Source organism: Orcinus orca, chromosome 1 (assembly GCF_937001465.1).
Source record: "Orcinus orca chromosome 1, mOrcOrc1.1, whole genome shotgun sequence".
Lineage (NCBI taxonomy): Eukaryota > Metazoa > Chordata > Mammalia > Artiodactyla > Delphinidae > Orcinus > Orcinus orca.
The window spans coordinates 183,343,273-183,360,066 of record NC_064559.1 but is presented as its reverse complement, the minus strand read 5'-3'; positions in this window follow the sequence as shown (position 1 = coordinate 183,360,066).

Here is a 16,794-nt window from a genome sequence, read left to right as displayed (position 1 = left end):
AACTGGAAGCTCTAGCACCCCAGACCCTCTCTTTAGGGGGCAACTGTAATCTCTATGGATTTCTGCTGTCCATTTTATAATGAAATATAACAACCATCATTTATGAATGCTACAATGTGCAGGTCTGGTGTTCTATGGCACGTGAATTTTTCAATGTAATGCCTTACCTCGTGTTCAAGATTTTATTATTCCCATTCTATAAACGAGGACACTGTGGCTTGGAGAGGCTGGATTACCTGCCTAAGAAAGTACATTTTAGTTGGTGGCAGGGACAAGATCCAGCCCCACGTGTGGCTCTTCTTTGCTATAAAGTAGCTTTTCCTCAGAGCTGCGAGGGAGGAAGAAAGGAGAGGTGAGCATGCTGGAAGGTATGGGCGCGGGGCGCAGAGGGGTCAGGGTTTGGAGACAGTCCTGACTAATGGCTTTGGTTTTTCTGGGAACTTGGAGGCAGGTCTTTGGCTGAGCAAGAGAGAAGGAGTTAGTTAAGCGGTGGATTGGAGAGTTTTGGAGAGCAGAGGAATTTTGAAATGTGGAGGGAGGGGGAAGGTGGGAGGGTTTATTGATCAGAAGCACTTAGAAGGAATTGAGAACTGAGGTGAAGGTGATGTCTGGGAATGAGGAGAGACTCCAGGTCACACGGTTGCGGGGAGTTGGAACGGGGAGGGGGGATGGATGGTGGGGAGGAGAGGTGTGCAGCCGCCTCTCGTTCATCACCGCAATGGTGGCAGGAGCACGTGTCTCATGGGTCCAGCCCACTGATCCTAGGGGACCACACCCAGGCAGCTTCCCCTGCCCCCGCACTCCACCTCCCCAGTCCACCCAGGGCCGCGTTCTGCAGGGTGACCGCAGATTCCCAGCTCGGGGACATGGTAAAGGCACGACGACTTTCCTCTCATTCCTGCTAATTTGCTGCTTCTGCTTAAGCTCGGAAAAAGTTTCCTAGCAAAACCGTTCTGGCCTGAGCTCCTGCTGGAGCCCGCTGAGCTGCTGTAATTAAGCTCGGATTAGCTAGCTATATATAAATTCCCTTCTGGAAGCCAGCGTTGCCCTTGAAGGCCTCAGCAGAGCATTCGGTGCGTGTGTGCCCCAGAACCTGGGTCAAGTTTCCCAAGGGTGGTGGTCCGTGAGCAGATGGTCGGGGATGAGGGGGTGCTGGTGTTCTGCTCAGGCTGAGATGGGGACACGCAGGAAAAAGACCCAGGCTGGCCCGGCCTCTCCGGAAGTGGGACAGTGGTAAGCTGTGGTTCTGGAAGCAGAGGATGTAAGTTGACACAGCCCCTCCAGAGGGCCTTCCTTGGCTTCCGTTTTAGAACTCCAAATAGATCCTGGCCAAGTATATTTTTCTACCATCACAAGCTCGTTGCAAAGTTGGTTTTATGGATGCCCTAAACCTGCCTTTTAAATTATTGTCAAGTGTAATAAAACGGTAGAAAAGAATCAGTGTTCCTGCAAAAGTGAGTAAAGTGAAAAGTTAGTTACATGTCAGCGTGGGAACTGTGGTCCAGCTGTGTCTGTGATCGGAAATCAGCCCTGAAGGGGGAACAGCTGTTTTCCCATGGAACGGCCAGGCTTAGATTTTATTCTGAGGAGGTGAAGAGGTGGAAAGCTGGGGCCCTGCATGTGTAAACTCACCCAGAGGCCAATGAGGAGGGAACGAGGGGTTCAGAATATTCCCCCGCCAAGGTCCCCAACTCCCAATCCGAATCTCAGCCCACCGACTTCTATCTAGGAGCCAAGACGGTCTAAGATGGTCTGGACTATATAATGGGGACCTGGCAGTGGGGACCTCTAAGTGTTTAGCCACTGGCTCTCAAAAAACCACAATACAACCCAACAAAACAAACTGTGATATGCAGCGTTTGCCGGGTAACACGATGTAAATACTCCCACTTTCCAATTACCGAGGTGACGTCATTGGAAATATGGTATTTCCAGATTCAATAGATGTAAATAATCTCTGGATCATAGATAATAGTAAACTAATCAAGAGGCGGTGGGTTTTGAGCACTTATTACACTAGTTTATAATAAAGTTTATTTAGTTGTACGTTCACATCATTGAATTTTTCACAGTGCCTATGTTTATCAGCCAGCTTGAAAATTCTTGAAAAATTAACGATCTGCTCTCACGAGCAGGTTTGAGCCTGTGCCGGCACCCCACTGGGAACAGGTCTGGGCAGTCCTGCTAGGTTGCAAGGTCTACGAGGCAGGGCCACTGCTGCCTCGTTCACTGCTGGACCCTTGCCACCGAGCTCAGCATTCGGCACTCAGTAAGTGTTTCTAGAATTTATGAATAACAGGTGGCAGGAAATGTCCCTTGCAATGCTTTTTCCTGTGGCAGGACTGAGTCAAAGCCAAAGAGCCCTTGCCTCCTACCGCTCAGAGCTGCCGGGACGCCACACCCATCCCCTCCGCTGTCCCCTCACTCACATCCTTGGCTGGGGTCTGCTCCCCCCAGGGTAGCTAATGCCGTGGAGAGAGAGTGGACTTTGGAGCCGGACCATCTGGGCTCAGATCCTGACCCCAGCTCCTCCCTGCTGTGTGACCTTGAGCAGCTTATTTAAATCTGGCCCCCCAGACACATCAGATAAGTAGAAATAATCTCTTCCTCCTTCAACAAATATTTATTGAGCACCTACTAGGTGCCAGGCACTGTCATAAGTGCTGCAGACACTCCAGAGAACAGAGCCCAAAAGAAGGCAGGCATGCATGTTTAACAAGCATTTAGGAAGCATCATAAATTGTGATGCGTCCTCTAATGAGGAAATGCTGTGTAGGATGGGAGGAGTTTGTCCAAAGGCAAAGGGGAGAAAGAACATTCTAGGCACAGTGAGCAACCAAGACCCAGGTGGGAAAGAGTCCTTGGGAGGTGTAAAGGGGTGAGAAAGTGCCTGGCATCCAGTAGGAGCTCAATAAATGTGCCTTCCTTTCCCTCCTCCCCCCTCTGATTCTCCGTGGGTCTGAGGGAGAAGGACTGCAACTCTCCTGGAGGAGAGGCACCCACCCAGTCGCTGGGCACCAGCTGGAAGGGCCACAGAGGGGGGCGGTCCCTGTGGGCTCAGGTCCCTCGGGCTGGGATGCAGAGCCTGGATCCCTGCCATCTGTCCACCCAGGGGGTCAGGCTGCAGCCCCAGAGAGCACCGCCAACTCACAGGCCCTGGGCAGGCTTTTACGGTGGGATTTTTAAGTCACCTGTCAATAGGGGCATTCGTATGGCTCTGTGGTCTCTGTGTTTGCAGCCTGTTTGCTTTTATCCTGTGGACACCCCAGATCCAGCGACAGATCCCAGTTCCTCCTGCTTTGGCCTGGAACCAAAGTCCTTCTAGTAACTTTTGGTTTGTATTTTCTATCCCGACCCCATGCTCTGAATATGCTTGTTTTCATTTCCCCTTCCCTTGATGTTTGTTTAATGTATCTATGGTTTTAAGGTGCCTTGGATTCTTGACTTGAATGTGGTAGGAGAAACTAGGTAAGGAAGGAAGGAAGGGAGGGAGGGAGGGAAGAAGGAAAGAAGGAAGGAAGAAGGGAAGAAAAAAAGGAGGGAGGGGAGGAAAGGAGAAGAGGAGGGAGAGAGACTGAGAAGTGGAGACTCAGGGAAAGAAGAGAGTTTATTGCGGTTCAGCTCAAGAACTGTCCAAGAAAGCCGAATACCTGGACCACGTGGGCAGCTCCCTCCATCACCTACGGCAGGTGAAGCCTTTTCTGCACACTGGAGACGCCAGGCAGAACAAGAGACAGAAGAGTTCCCAGGTGCACAGACCGTACATCCTACTGTTCAGAGTGTCTTGAAGATACCACCGGTTTGTGGCAGTGAATGCAGCAGAAGGTAGGTGTGTGCTGCCCCCGCGTCCACAGGACCATCCCCCTGCACCCCAGCTGGCTGAGCACTCCTGGAACAGCGGCAGATTCTTGAGCAGACTGGCTGTCCCTGGTGCCAGGAGTCAGTGGGAGAGCAGAGACGGAAGCAGCCTAGGCCAGGTGTGGGAGTGATTACCTGTGCGGCCTCGTCCACACCTGCCCTGTGTCCCCCAAACCCACATCTAATCTCTTGCCTTCTGAGGTTCACTTCCCAGGTCTGACCTGCCCCTGCTCACCCCAACTTCTCCACGCAACTTCTGGTCTTCAGGTGCCGACCGCCAGCCTCTCACCTCCTGAGCTTAGCTGGGACCTCCCCCATCTGGACCTCCCACAGGTGCCCTGTAGTCCAGCACAGCCAGAGTGTGTCAATGGCTCTCAATCCATTCTCCAAGGATGGATCGCGGGAGCAGGTGGAAGGGTCAGTGACTTTGGGGTGGCCCTGCCTTCCCAGGGTTTCCTGTGGTCCAGTGGCTGCATCCACATAACAGCAGAGCAAGTGGTCCAAGAGGGAAAAGTTCAACATTGTCATCAATCACGAGAAAAGAACTGGCTTATTTTGACTATATACTTGAATGAATTCAACCAAGTGGTCAGTAAGTATTGAACTGAATTGACCTGAAAAATCTAATAACCAAAATTACTGTATATGGAGGACTAATGGGTCTGATGTGTCGGTTACATTTTTCATCTAATTCCCATAACTATATCTGGGAGAAGTACTATTATTTCTCTCACATTACAGCTGGGAAAATTGAGGTTCAGAGAGGTCAAGGAACTTGTCCAAGGACACACAGCTGGAAGATGGTAAAGACAGGATTTAACCGACCAGTGTGGTCCAGCGCCCACATTATTAACCTCACTCTCAACTAATTCCTCTCATTTGAGTCTCAGTTTCCCCAGTTGTAGAAGGGGGATAATGACAGTACCAACCTCACGGGCTGCCATGGTGGTGACTGTGGAATTTCTCTGGGGCTCTTGAAGTGTCATGTAGTCAGGGTGATGCTCTCTTGACCTCTGATGCCAGGCCCAAGCCTGGGCTGGGCACCAGTTGCCTCTGGGTCCTCAGTGACACTGCTTGGCTCGTCTTGCCTGGAACACGCCCTTCCCATCTCCCACGGCCTCCTCTAGGTTTTCTTTCAAGGGCTGCTCTGAGCCTAGATGATGCTCCTTGTGAAATGTTTGTCTCTGAGCTCCGAGGAGCAGGGCTGCCTGCAGAATGAGACGCACGGCCCACTAACCGCCCTGTGTCCACAGTTCTGTGCACTCCTGCCACCCCTGCACCTTCTCAGAAATGTTCTTTAAGTGGCAGATGCCACTGATGTCTCCCTGGTACCAAAGGGCACCAGGAGTGCTCGTAGCCAACACCAATGGCTGCCCTGAGACTCAGAGGCTGCCTCTCTGGTCCTGGGAAATGCAAATGCTTAGGGCAGAGATCTTGAGGTGGGGTGGAGTCACATTCTAGGTCAGATAGGGATCCACTGACTGGCTAACATCTATGGACACCGAAGAGCCCCACCTTTTGCCAAAATTCTTCCCCCATCCCCGTCCTGATCCAGTGCCTAACATCCCCGTATCAGTGCATTTACGGAGAAGGGCTCAGCTCCTGAAGGCAGATGAGAAAGCAAATGTAGTACTAAAATGTGACGCAATTAGCAAAGCAGGACCTGGCTTCCTCTGGGTCCTCCCAGGACTGAAAAAATGACAGAGGCACTGAGGCAGGGTTCAGAGCATTGACCTTGAGTTAGAAGTAACCAAGGCCTAACCTGAGTCTGCTTCCTACCAGCTGGTGACCTTGGGTCAGAGACTTAGCACTGACGTCACCTCTAAGATAGAGCTCATGGTGGAATCCATCCCAAAGAGCATTGAGAGGAAGAAATAAGAGAGTGAGTGAACATCAAGGGCTGAGCACAGTGCCTGCCTCCAGCTAAGTGGCCAATGACAGGCGGAGATGCTGGAGAGCCCTGGTGCAGGGCCCGCAAGTTCTCTCCTGCTGGCCCCAGACCCCCTCAGGCAAGACACGGTGGTCTATCAGCCTCTGCTCATTTCTCTTGGCTCCAACCTCAGCTCAGACCAAACCTTCCCAGTGGGACAGGGGCTTCTCAGTCATTCCGGCCCTTTTCTGAGCTTTCAGGTTGCCCTGTCCTCCTGCTTGGATCCCCCTCTCCTGTGCTTTCTTCATCTTTGGTTCAGCTCGAACCTGTACCCAAACTCCCTGCCCTTGTGCATCAGCTTCTGACTCAGTGCTGGGTTCTCAGCATCTCCTAGTGTCTGCATCTCCCACGCCCGGGTCCGGTGATGCGGAATTCACATTCTACCTGTCTGAGGCCTGGGAGCCCTGGCCGCTGGTTTTCTTAGATGGAGACCTTGGGCATCAGAGCTAGAGAGCATCCCCATTCCGAGATCTTCAGGCTCAACCCTCTCATTGTGCAGAGGGGCACACCGGGTGCCTGGACAGGGAGGGACATTCCCCAGGCCCTGCAAAGTGCCGGAGCCTTGGCTTCCTCTGTTGAAGGCGGGAGGCATAGCTCTGGGGTTAGACAGGGAGGATACCTGAGTGGGCCTTAGAATTCCTGGAGGAACTTCCCAGGGAACTAAGGGCTCCGTTGACTCTTCGGGGCCCCCGTCTCCAATAACTCGCTCTCCTGGTGATGTAAGTAGGCAGCTCTGCCTTCATTATCCCAGTTAACGTGCAAGGAGATAAAAACACTTCACTCCTTTGACATGGTTTTTGTGCTGTTTTGCTTTTACAATCATTCCCTTTAGTGCGTTTAGTTTTAAGCTCCTCAAATCCTGTTTAAGTACATGGGGACAAGGTGTCCATGAATGAAGCAATAAATAGAGAAGTAGGAAGGGCTGTGAGTTTGCTCTTCTTCCCCGCTTTGCCTCCCTCTCTCCCTAAAGCTCATCCCAAATGCCCTGACCAAATGCCACACCAGCTATCGGACAGTCCCCCAGGCAGGGGATCAAAGTTCACCTGAGGCCTCATAGCTCAGTGTCTGGGCAGGAGGCCTGTCTCGCTGCTCAGCTGGGGTCAGCCCCAGGTCATGACCAGCTCCAGGCCACCCGGGACCACCTTAGATCTCATTTCCTGGACTCCCACTTGATATCTGCTTGGTCAGATTCTCTAGAAGCAGAGCTTGAGATGGGGACTCGAGTGCCCATAATGTGTTGAGGGGATGCTCTCCAGAGAAGGGGGATGAGGAAGCAGGATGAAGCAGGGGCAAGGTCATGGTCTCAGCAGGAGTCTAGCTTCATGCTGGTCCTACTGCCAAGCTCTGGAGCATAGATAGCACCATGGAGTCAGTCCCATCTTAAGGAAACAGGGAGGCCTTTTGTACGTCCACATTGCAGGTCATTGGTTGTGAGCTGCCCCAGGTGCCAGGAGATGGGAAACATAACCTCATGGGTAAGAAGGCGTCTGAGAATGGAACGGCTGGGAGCCATTACCAGCCAACACTCACAGAGGCAGAGGAATGGGTGTACCATCCAGGCAAAGGCGATCTGGGTGGAGAACCTACTTTGCCCACTATTCTGGCCCAGCATCTCCAGGACGGGCCTTTGTCTCCCTCTATCTAGGCTTCCACTCACCCCTGATGGAGGTCTTGCTGTGGGCCAAGCCCTGTGCTGAACATGTCACATCCATCTCACTGCGTTTTTACGAAAAGCTCATAGTCAGGGCTTCTGAGCACTTGTTTACCACGGAGGATCAGAGAGGTTGAGCAATTATTCCAAGGTCACACAACTGTCGGGTGGCAGAACCAGGAGTCAAATCTAATTTCCAAAGACTATACTGGCACTGTGTTCTGGCCCCTGGATTTGTCAGGCCTGCTGGATTCCACTTTGGGGAACCTTCATTGTCTCCTGCAGCCCAACAGTTTAGCATCTTTTAACGAGTTTCCCCTCTGGACTGCTGGCTCTACTTCACACATCATCTGCTCACTTCTGGCTTCTGGTTCCCTGCCCTTCACCCCAGGCAGCCTCACATATCTGCCTGCTGATCCTATCTCCACTACCTTCAGAGGCCTGAGTTCTGCCAGGAGCTGGAAGTATCTGACTTGCCCACAAACGACGTAACACTAGAGAGGGATGTGGTTCTGCCACCACTGTCTTTGCTGACACCTCCATCGACGTAGATCTTCCTAAAGACAACAGACAGTTATCCTTGGCAGTCAGAGGCACACTTGTAATCAGATGCTGGAGGCCTGAATTTGGGATTGTCAACAAATGGACGAGGGCTCTTCAGTCAGTGGAAAAGGGGCTGGGGAGCGGGTTGGGGAGGGCTTCAGAAATAGCCTGTCCTCTGCAAGAATCACCTCCCCCTGGGCCAGGGCTGGCCTTTGGCCGGAGGGGCACAGGGTGGCCTGAAGCACACATGACAGAAATGAAGGAGGGAATAGGAAACTCTTGTGGAGTAGGGCTGGCTCTGTGTCTAGGGAAACAAACTCGGATATGGTTGCAGGAAAGGAAGAATAACAATTAAGGATGATGGAAGATATTACTGGAGTTCACCTGTTTCCAGTCCTTTTCTCCATCCTGGGTACATGGGAGACACACTCCAACCCATTATGGCAGTTAGGTAGACTCTAGTTCTGGTTGTTCTAGTCTAGGAAATGTGAGAGGACTTAATACATGTTACTTCTAGGCTGAGGCAGTAAAAACACTCATATGATGCTTCAGTCCATTTATTTCTTTGCTGAGGTGATAACAGAGAAGGTCTCACGTTGAGATGCTGGAGCCTCACGATGGAAGCAGCCTGGATCACCAATTTTCACCATGAGGGACAGTCATCCCAGGTGGTTGCCAGCCATGGAGAAATAAATGTACATGAGAAATAAACAGAATTGTGTTAAGCCATCAAGACGTGGGACTGTTTGTTGTTGTAGCTTAACCTAGCCTAGCCTGACTAATTGCAGTTTCTTGTTCACCTACTGTATGCCAAGGATTGTGGTAAGTGCTTTACATCATCTCACAAAATCCTTGCAACCCCACTTCCAGGAAGGACCTATTATTAACTACATTTTACAGATGAGGAAACTGAGGCTTAGAGGGATTAAGTAACTTCCACAAGTTATCACACAGCTAGGAGGTGGCAGAGTTGGAAGGCAAGCCCAGATCTGTCTGATTCCAGAGGTGGAATTCTTAACACACAAATTCCAGAGAGGTCACCTTAGTTTTTCTGCCCTTATTGGGATCTAGGCACCAGGGCTTGGTAGGACCCAGGGGAGCATTTGAAAGCTGTCTCCAGAGAGTCCCAGACATTGGTGGAGTCCCTAAATGGTCAGTCAAGGGCCACAGGCACACTGTGCTCCCATGGAGCTCATAGCCTGGTGGGAACCAGCCAAGCAAAAGTGTGGACGTTAGAATCAGTGTTGTGTGTGTGTGTGTGTGTGTGTGTGTGTGTGTGTGTGCATGTGTGCACATGCATGAGGGAGGGATGGGATGGGTTCAGTGAGGAGGCTGGACTGGCTAGGGGGACAGTGTGCTGATGGGGAGGGAGGAGATCGCATGGAATCCCCCTGGCTCCTACTGGGGAGGTGCTGGGTTTACTGGGGGCTATGAGTCTGCCCTCTACCCATCAATCCTTCCCAAGGGGACCCTGGTCTCCCTGACCTGTTGAGGAGACAGGGGACTGTATCAGTATACCTCTTCCTGCTTCTCAGGTTATAGAGTGGGGCTAGTGACCCCAGGAAGCAGAGTGATGAACCCATTTGTGGATTGCGGTCCTATCTACACTCTCAGAAGGCAGTGAGCAGTGATATTTGGCTCAGTTCTGGCTTTTGCAGGGTCATGAATGGAGTCCTGAGCTGGGGATAGGATGGTAGGTAGAATAGAAAGAGGCTGACAGATGTGGGTTCAAATCCAGCTTTTACCACTTGCTCCTGAGTGACCTGAACACGTCTCTTTACTTCAGTATCTTCATCTGATAAATAGGAACCGTCACATTTCCCTTGAAGGCCACTTGTGAGGACTAAACGGCCTGCAGTAGGTTTCTTTCCCTCCTTTCCCTCCCACCCTTTCAGAAATGCTTCCCCCAGCAGTCCCTGGATGACAGAGGCCATCTCCCTCTGGCTGGGGAGCTCTCCTCGGACCCTGCTCTGGACCCACGGAGGAGGCCTGCCCGAGAGGGCCGCCTGAGACCCAGCTGTGGGTGGCCCTGCCCTCATCCAGAAAGAAAAGATCAGCTTGAACCAGAAACTCCCCAGCTGCTCCCAGCAGCGCGTCCCCGGAGGGAGTTTGCAGGCAGAGTAATGTATGGCCCCATTTTTAGATGTTGCCGCATTCCGTTTGCTGGAGATCTGTGTTTTATTGCCGTATCAGTGTTTCTAAATTGCACTATATTTTCTTAGCTTGATGGGAATTTACAGCACCTGGATTGGAGTGAAATTGGGCTCTTCCCGCAGCTCGGAAATCACGGGGTCGATTGCTATGGCTGTTGCCTCCCCCTCGGACTGTTTCTGCTAATTATTCATATTAAGAAGAAGCCGAATCTGAGAAAGGACGCCCAGGAGGCCCACTTGGCGAGACGTTCGCAAAGCCTCGGAGGTCTGTGGCTACTCCCTATGGAGACCCAGGCCGCCCAGGACAAGACAGGAGGGCTGTGGCGTGAGGCGCTGAGGCAGAGATGAATTCCAGGCTGGGGAGCAGCCAGCCTCGGGCCTGGCGTGTCCTGGGGAGCACTACACGTTAGGTTGACAACCAGAGTAACAGAAGCAATAATGTTGCACTTTTGGATATCCCTTTAGTGGCCTCAAAGTACTTCCATGTCTTCCTAATTCTCCTGTGAGGAAAAGAGAACAGGGACCATCAACCTCATTTTACAGGTGAGAAAACTGAGGGCGTAGGGGACCAAAGTACAAGGTAGAGCTGGGATTAGAACCCAGGACTGTCTGGCTCCAACCTGGTGTTTCCTCCCTCCCCCACACACTTTGTAGGGTTTGGTTCCCTCTCCATTTTCACACTGGCGACCTGGAAGGGGTGCTCTCGTTTACAGAGCCCTCGCTGTGTGACAGTCACCGAGTTGAAGGTTCCCGGCATCGTCTCATTTAACCCTCCTAGAGGTGGGTATGACGTAATCCATTTTACAGAGTAGCTTCAGGATGTTAAGCCACTTGTGCAAGGTCACACCGGGACTCCTAAGTGGCAAAGCTGAGATTCAGTCCCAGGAATATCTAATTCCAAAGCCCGTTCTTAGCCACCTTGCTCCACTGTTCCCAGGAACACCAGCAAATCCAACTTCTGCTGATGCAGGAATGAGCGGCCCCAACCATGGGGTGGGAATCCTGGTGCATTCTGGGAGTCAGATGGTGCCTGTCTGGTGCTGCCATTCAGCAGGGTGCGACTTACACGGGGAAAGCCAGGGTGCTCAGACTGCACCCTGCATTTGAAATTCACATTTCCCCAGCTCCAGCCTCCCAGGAGGCTGCAGTCCCACCCAGGGTGCTGGGCAGGGAGAGGAGGCAGTCACGAGGACCCAGCTGGGGACCGCAGGAAGTCCTGGCCTGTCCCTCTGGCAGGTCCTGGCAGTTTATCTCACTTGGCAGTGATCCTCCGTCTAAAAGCACGTCTGACGTTTTTGCAATAAAGTTAATGGACTTCTCCATCTTAGAGCAGCTGAATTCTCTCGGAGCAGATGTTGAGGGTTATGGATGCTCTAATTAGGAAGCTGCCTTTGGCACTGAGGGAAGGAGGGGGGTCTTTGTGACGTTGGCTGCCCCGTGAAGACCCCCTGCCAAACTGCTTTCCCGTAGCTTGCCAGGGCAGACCTGCTGCAGCAGAGAAGAGAGATGTTCCTCTCTGCCCCCACCTCCCACTTCCCTTCCAGCGCCAACCTCACCTCCAGAAGGGCTCCCAAGGTTGGGCCATGGACTCCGAAGTCTGAGCCACCACCAACAGGGTTTAGTGTTGCAATCAAATAAAACTTACACCCAAGTTAATCTGACACGTTTATTGATGTGCATAATTGTTATTGGACTGCACTGCAATTAGGCATAAATGGTAGGTCGTTCCTGTGAGTGGCTGTAATTAGTAATTCTCGTTTTTGGCCCAATCAAGTTTGGATTTTTGCTTTTTTCTATAAGCATGGAAGTTCCCCAGTGTCTGTAAACAACATTGATTATTGACTGTGTTCTGATTCACTCATTCATTTAGTCATTCACTCATTTATCACATCTTTGACATGGAGGTCCCAGCTGGAATGCCTCATTTTCATGCTGATGCTGGGTAATTGTGGGTGAGTTATTCTACTCCTCTTAGCCTCAGTTTCCACATCTGTGAAATGGGGACGATAGCCCCTAGCTCATAGGGTTATGGTGAGAATTCTGTGAGATGAGGTATGCAAAGTGCTAAGCACTGTCCTAGGTCTATAGTTGTTGCTCAAGTAGCTAGAATGTATTATTATTATTGTTATTATTATTTTATTATTAATGAGAACTTCTCCTGGAAAAGAAAGAGTGGAGCACCAAGAGCTCTTAACCTTTGGTCCTCAGATGAGAGGGTGATTCTGAGGGCAGAGGGGACCTGTCCCTTGGACTTTGCAGGGGACTGGAGGTCAGGGTGATGCAAGAGGTCACAGAGCCAGTGACATTTGGGTTATGGCAACTGCTGTGACCTTATTCCCCCCACACCCCCTTCAGGTGAGTGGGGCTGGGAAGCTTCTGATTTTTCACATCTTTCATCTCATCGCTGCCCAGCTCTAAGGAAATACGGGGGTGAGTTAGACCACCTCATAGAGGGAAGTGCCCATATAGGGCAGAAGGCTCTTATTAAATGCTTGACCTGCTCCTGTCCCTGAAGATGCCTTATCAGACTTGAGAGAGTTCCAGAGGCTGAATTAGGGAGGAGGAGGGGAAGCTGGCTCTCATAGTATACTAAAAGTAAAGGCTTTGGGCCAGAGGGACTGGACAGAGGACAGACATTCTCGGAGGAAAACCTCTCCACATCTAGGAGCCTTTGGACTCACTGGGGAAGACATGAGCTTCGCCAACACACCTCACTGGGAGAAAATGTGTGAGAGAGGCTCAAAGGGCCAGGAGGTAGTGAGGCACTGGAGGCTCCTTGAGCCGGGGAGGCAGATAACCCTGGAGCGTGGGCAAGTAATGTGGCTTCTCTGAACCTCAGGCTGTTCATCTCTAAAATGGGGTCATAGCAGATGCTGTCCGTGTCTTACACATATCTCCTGCCCTTACCACTTCTGCACAAGCCCCCCAGTTTCCTACTGCCACCACCTGCATTGCTTTCCCTGAGGCTTTATCCTACCCCAGAGCCCACCTTGCACCTGTGGCATGCCAGAAGCACGTGGGATTGCCAACCTCCAGAGAGCAGCCTAGACCAAAGCTCTCTCCCCCTTGAATGGGAAACTGAGTTGCTTATTATATGCTGTTCCCAGAAGTCCCTGGGGGGATGGAGTCCCAGTTGCTTCCCATCTTTTCCCTTGCATCCTGCTGGGTACTGGCAACTCTGTCTTCAAGGAGCTCCAGCTACTGAGGAATTGGGGACAGAGGCCTGGGCCAGGCTGAGCTGACACTTAGGTCTTTGGAAATAAAGGACCAGGGCCCTCCTGTGACAGAGGCAGGACCTGGGGGCTTCTCTGGCAGGAAGTCCTGTGCTCCAGGGCGGGGCAGCTGCTCCGGAAGGCATCTCCACAGGGCCTCCTCTTCCCAGATCCCGTCTGGAGGCTGAGGCAGGCACTAATCCCCTAGGGGGAGCTGGTCCCAGCATAGGCCACCCTGCAGAAAGGCTTCATCAGCGGCCTCATTTGCATAAGATAATGAAACTGCAGTAAAAATAGTAAAAGAAAAAATGGCCTGGCAACTTTGTTTCCATAATGACAGATGCTTTTTAAACACTCAGCTTCTGTTTCCCAAGGAAGCACCATCAGGGCCCCAGGGGAGCCGCGTGCCCTGGCCCAGCCTGATTCTTGGAATGGCAACCTGCAGCTCCAGGCGTGCCCCGGCCCTGACCTCCAGCTGCTCCAAGCTCACTCCAGATAGACTTGGGGGTGGGGGGAGATGAGGGAGCCAGGGAAACTGACAGAAGGGCAGAGAAGGACCCTCCCGAATAGTAGTAAGCCTGATGTCTCACACTTAACTTGTGCTTTCATAGGAAGATTTTTCTTTTATTCTCACATGAGCTCCCTGAGGCAGTCAAAATGGGCATCCCCACAGCACAGGTGAGAAGCTAAGTCTTATGAATGATCCAAGGTCACCTGGTTAAATTAAGGGGGCAGAAGGGCCTTGAAGCTTGTCCCTGATTTTTTTTTTTTTGGAATTACTCCTTTATTTAGTGCCCTGGAGGTTTTTATACCCTGGGACTTTGCACATATTAAGACTCAGAAGAGGTGAAAAGTATACGTTTCTTTAAAGATGGGGAAGGGCCCATAGGTGAAGGAGACTTCTTTTTCAGATTCTTTCTCAGGCAGTTCAGACTTCGGGAAGAATACAGATGGAAGTTTAAGATCTTCCAACGGATTCCCTTGAAACTATCACGGCTTCCTTATTCACTGAAAAATCTTCATGATTCAGGCCAGAGCTTTAAGACCATTGCTCTCTAGCAGTTAGCACATTCCTGTGTTTGCTAAATACTCCAAAAGGAGTAAATGAGTGCCTATATTAATTAGAACCATGGGATGGAAGTGTTACTACTAGAATCCTTGGGTTGGTGAGTCATCGTCATCAGGGTGGGTTGGCTTAACTCAAGCGGTCACTCCGTCCCATCGGACTGCTCTTCCTGATTCTGACATGAACGATCAGAGGCCCTTGCCACAGGAGATGGCAGGAGAGAGGGCATGTCCCTGACCTGGAGGCTGGTGGGGACCTGTGGGAGGTCAAAGCCAGCTCAACGGGTCTCAGACCTCTGTGCTCTGGAAAGGGTGAGACAGCCAAGGTCAAAGGGAAGGGAGCCCTTGACATTGAGGGTGCAGTTATCGGGGATGGGACTTCCCCAGACCTAGAGGCCAAAAAGGAGCCTAACCAGAATCTGCTCCAGAACCATCTTGGCCTATCAGCTCCAAGCCACCTGGGCTTCATGACTGCCTGGGGAGCAGAAATGACAACCACCACAGTAATGATGATGGTGATGAATAAAACAAGGGAGAAGGGGCTTGTTCCACAGCTCAGAGGGAAGTCTCTAGTCTAGCCCCACTTGATTGGAGGTGGGGAGGTGCCTTGACACACCATCACCTTCCCTCTAAGTGTTCAGGACCGAGCCCTGATTTCCTGATTCAATAAAAGAGGGCTTGGCCACGTGGGCTCTGAGCAAATTCTCAGGCTACAGATGGCTCTTCACTCGTGCAAGATGGCCAGGGGGCGTCACCTGGCTGCTAAGGAAGCTGTCCTTATGGAGTTGCTGAGAAGGATGTCTAGTGGGGCACACGTGCCCAGGTCTATACTGGCCTCATGCAGGTAGAGAATGGGGTCCACTCCCTGGAATCGTCTGGGACTGGCAACCTGGGGGTCCCTCCACGTCTGACTCCGTTTCTGTCTGGCAATCCCTCCCCAGGTTTCTTCCTCCAGCCTGTGGAATCTTGAGCCTAATTTGGGAAGTGGTGGAGGGAGAATGGGATCCTATGTCCTTCCAGATGCTTTGGGTCTTACACCAGAACCCAGATCTTTGAACTTAAAACCTGAGTATTTGCCCATCTTTGATTTCTCTGTGCCTTTGCCACTCTAACTCTTGGAATATTGGGGAGGGGTCCAGTTATTCGTTACTTTCCCTCCACGATAAAAGCTGCCATCGGTTGAGCTGTACAGGTGCAAGGCAGCTACAGTGTCATTGAATCCCTACAACAACCCTCTGAGATGGGTCTTAGCCTCTCTTTTCTGCAGGCGAGGAAACTGAAGCTTGAAGAAGACACAGCAAGGGACAGAGCCTAGCAAGTTCAGCTCCCACGTCCCTGATTGTACTGCTTGGTGGGGCTTGTCCTCAGGCCTAGAGAGGGGCCCTGAGTGATCTGGTGTCCCCTCCAGCCTAGATATTCTAGGGCTTGATGAGAGGGAGGAAGAGGGCGGTGCAGTGGTAGGACTGAATTAATAAGCATTTCCGATGAGGCGAGTGAAAGGGTAAAAGGGGGCGGGTCCAGCTCTGTGCTGCTGTTGAATGGGGTGGGTGGGCCTGGGTCTTCACAGCTTGGAGCAGGAGGGTGTCCTGAGGCCATGCTGCACACTGCTCCCCTCTAGGGCTTGGCTACTCTCTGTGCAGGCAAAGGACCAGCAGCCCAGGCCTCACCTGGGAGCTTGTCAGCAGTGCAAACTCTCAGGCCTGTCCCAGAGCCACTGAGCCAGAGCCTTAGGTTTAACAAGATCCCCGGGGCACGTGTATGCTTAAGTGTGAGAAGTGCGGGTCTAGAGCCAGTTCTCAGATACACCCCTTTGCTGAGAATGTCCCCATCCAGCGCCCTCTGCTGAAGGCGTGGCAGGTGATTTGGAATTGGGACATTTTCATACTAGGTCATTGCTGTTGGGCCCTGGAGCAGGGGGGACTTGAAACCAGATCTGGGGTGGCTAGTTACTGCCGTGAACAAGGAAAAGGGTTGGTGGGGGCGGGGAGAAAGAGAGAGAGAGAGAGAGAGAGAGAGAGGAGCTTGGCTGTGCTTCCAGCAGACCCCATGTAATGAAGTCTCTTTTTGCTCTGGTTGGAGAAGGTCTCTGTTCTTGCCGCAATGATCCCTGACTGAGGAACCTTCTTGAAGGTTTTTCTCCTGGGGGCTCAGTGCATTGGAACTAGGAGCCAGTGTCCTGGTGCCTGGAGATGGAAGGAGCACGAAGGGCATTGATCAAGGAGAGGCAGAGGCAGAAATAGCCCTGCTAACAGCAGCTGGGGACTGAGCCACACCAGCCACCTGGCTGCGCCCCCCATCCCCCTCCCCCGGCCGAGGCCTGGCCTCCTAATTGCCTTCCCCTCCCTTCTTTGCCATCCCTCCTTCAAGAGGCAGCAGAGAAGG